Source organism: Myotis davidii, unplaced genomic scaffold, assembly GCF_000327345.1.
Source record: "Myotis davidii unplaced genomic scaffold, ASM32734v1 scaffold14, whole genome shotgun sequence".
Classification (NCBI taxonomy): Eukaryota; Metazoa; Chordata; class Mammalia; order Chiroptera; family Vespertilionidae; genus Myotis; species Myotis davidii.
In genome coordinates this window covers 1,816,429-1,819,624 of record NW_006287372.1, presented here as the reverse complement: position 1 = coordinate 1,819,624, position 3,196 = coordinate 1,816,429, and the positions used below count along the sequence as shown (strand labels likewise).

Below are 3,196 nucleotides of genomic sequence, written 5' to 3'. Positions count from 1 at the left end.
CACACACACACACACACACACACACAGGGCAGCATCAGCCTCAGTGAAGGTGCTGGTTTGACTACCCAAGTTGTTTCCTTCCCACTCGGTCTCTCTGTTCAAAGACCTAAAGGATCTACAGGGCATGCAACCTGTGAAAAAATACTGTACACATGCATTATCTCGCATTTTTAAATGAAAGAGCATCTCTACTTACACACATGATTATGAGAAAAATGATTTAGAAAACCAGAAAGTTGCAAGTGGCTTTTAAAATGCTTTTGTGGGTTGTTTAAACCAGATGAAAGACTGCATTTTCATCATGTGCTCAGGCACAGCACATATGCACATAAATCACCACTGGAAGCTTGCTTCACCTAGGATCCGAGTCACGGCTTAGTTCCCCACTCTTCAGTATCGAGTGTGGCCGCCTACAGTCGGGACATGAACCCTCTCCCTGCTACCAATGCAACAGGGCTTTCCTAAGAGACAGCTGCGTGGAGCACAAACACAGCTCGCACCGTGACTTCTACAGACCTCTGATGAGGCAGTGCATGGTGAATAAAGAAATATACAGCACTCTGAATATTTCAATAAACTTCAATCTTCTCCAGAGAAACGGTCATTTGCACTCCTAACTCTATTAGCACCAGGAGTAAAGAGATACAGGCATAAAACCATTCATTCCACAAACTCAGGTTAAAGACTTAGAGAAATATTGGCCTGAAAAGGCGATCATGTGTTATTAACCCCTTTGTTATGGGCCCTTCCATGTGTTGGAATTAGTTTTTAAGTCTATAGATGACATAGAAGAAAACTAAGCCTGAGAGATAAAACATATTTCATTTTCTTTTCATTTTAAAAGAATACAAATTACATGCACATGATAAATTTAAGCTGAGCTTTTCTTGTTAGAAAAAGAAAATAAAGGCTGCAAAAGCAAGTCATTTAAATACCAGCCACCCTCCAGATTTTAAGATTTAAAGTACATACGGCAGAGTTATTTGGAAAGCAAGCTTTCCAGCAGATTCTGTCACTGAGTTTAGTACCGAAAAAGGCTTTTGATTACCAACCGGTTCATCTCCCAAAAGTCTTACACTGGAAACGTATAACAGAACAGTCATAAACTACCACAAACTCCACAGAATACACTCAACACTGCGCATTGCTACCAACACAAGCAACACCATCACCAACCCCTACCTGTCCTGCCCGGTTCTCAAGGGAAAGCCTTTGGCACCACTGTCAGGTGGCTATAACGAGTCAACAGTGTTTCTTTACGCCTGGAGTAATGGAGAATTTTGTACCTTAGGGGAGTGGTCTCATTAATACCAACTGTTTCATCCTCAACATGATACCCGATTGCGCATCATGGAAAGTAACTGTGTCCCCATTCCCTGGAAGACACCAGCAAGTCCTTAGCACCCAAGCGCACACCAGAGAAAGGAAACACCGCCGCTCTGAGACAGCAACACCCTTCGGAACCGAACCTGCAACCAGGCTGGGAAAGACCTCCTGCCTTGTTTACTCCTGGCAAAGAGGAGGAGCCGGAGTTGGGCGCGCGCGCCTGGGCTGGTGCCTGGTGCCATCCTCTGGGAGCAGGAAAGGTCCCCAGCGCCTGGCCCTGTGGCCAGCTGCCAGCCCCTTGGGAGGATGCTGCCTGGATGCTCCCTCCCCACTTCCCGGTACTTCCAGGGGTCGCCCGCCGGCCTGCGCAGCGCCCAGGGCCCTCGCCCTGCGAGAACTTACAGGGCCCGGCGTGCTGAGTCCCGGCCGCCGCCCGCCGCCGCCCAAGGCGCCGAAGCCGCCAGCTGCTGAGAAGACCTGGGCGCAGCCGAGGAGGGACTGTGTTTTGCGCACATCCAGGAGGGATCGCAGGCAGGGGACTCTCCCCGGCGCCTGGCAGGGCTGTCCCCACCGCGGGCGCGCGCAGACACACACACACACACACACACACACACACACACACACACACACACTCGTCCTCGCCAGGACCAGCGCTGCCATTGCAAACCCGGGAAACGCCTCCAAAGGGACCAAGTACCTGCTCGCTGCGAGCTGTTCAGCCGTTCACTTCATCCTCCGTTGACAAGGAAACCAAACCGCACTTCATTTTTTTTTTCCAGAAAAACCTTCCACTGCCATCATTTGAAAATTGATATAAGGGGAGCGGCGGGGCAGGAAGAAGGGGTAATATAGATATAGATATCAGGATATCTATCATAAAATTATCTCGGGTTTTAAAAAAGTCAAATGTGCAAAAGTCATGGTTAATTTAAAGGAGGGAAAAAAGTATTTTGCTTAAAAATAATCCCAGTAACCAGCTGCAAGAAAAGTTTCACGTTATCAACGGCTATCAAAAACGGGGGGAAAACGAATTTGTTCTCACCGGCTCCAAAAAGGGCACCAAGAAAATGGAAAAGGCACGCCTCTGCTCAGTGGTTTGTACCCGAATTGCAAAACCACAAACTTGTAAACACTGCGTAAAATCCCACCTATCCAAAAATCTTATCAGAAAAAGAGTAGGCGAAAAAAAAAGAGGTAGAAACATGCTTTTAAAATATTTTTACAAAGGAAAAAACAGGCACCACACTTCACATCGCTTTTTCCATAAAAACCAGTTGCACATCTCGCCGGAGTCGCTCCGCAGCACGGTCGCCGCGGACTCGGGACCTCGCCGCGTCCACGGCCCCATCGCCTGCTAGAAAAACTTGGCTCAGGAAAAGGCTCCAAACCATCTCCTCCAGCGTTCCCAGATACAAACAATAAGCAAAGAAGTGGAAAAAAAAAAAGAAGAAAAAAAAACAAAAAAAGGACAAAAAAAAGAATAGGACAAGAATGCCACTGAGAAGGTACTCACCGAGCGGGAGTAAAATGTTGGAATAAAAATGAGATTTGGTATAAAATACAGTATGGCGGTGGGAGGAATGAAGCGCGTTTTTCTCTGGATCTCGACCTCGGATACTGACACGTGACAGGCTGCCTCGCAGGCGGGAGGGCCGGGCTGGCGCCACGGATTGGGTGCAACCAGACCTGCAGGGGAGGGCAGCTGGGGGCCATCAGGCCAGCAGGTGAGGGTGTTGGGGGCAAGATCAGGCCAGCAGAGGAGGGCAGTTAGGGTGCGCCCGGCCGGCCGGCTCTCCCGAAGTTTCTGTCCACCTCCCCCTGCTCCCCAGGTCCCTGCCTCCCAGGCCGCTCCCTCCCCTAGATCTGCGCT

At 49.2% G+C, this 3,196-nt stretch overlaps 1 protein-coding gene across 4 annotated transcripts in view; it reads right to left on the bottom strand.

The window, feature by feature from the left end:
• The window catches only part of RALYL (RALY RNA binding protein-like), a 564,488-nt gene extending 561,498 nt beyond the window's left edge, over window positions 1-2,990 (bottom strand). Inside the window, exons 1-2 of one of the 4 annotated variants that reach the window (XM_006759133.2) lie at window positions 2,840-2,916; window positions 2,024-2,117 (exon numbers count right to left, since the gene is read on the bottom strand). The gene's annotated coding sequence lies outside the window, so the exon portion shown is untranslated. The other 3 variants (XM_006759135.2, XM_015560925.1, XM_006759132.2) reach the window with 3 other exon arrangements.
• Window positions 2,991-3,196: the final 206 nt, after the last annotated feature.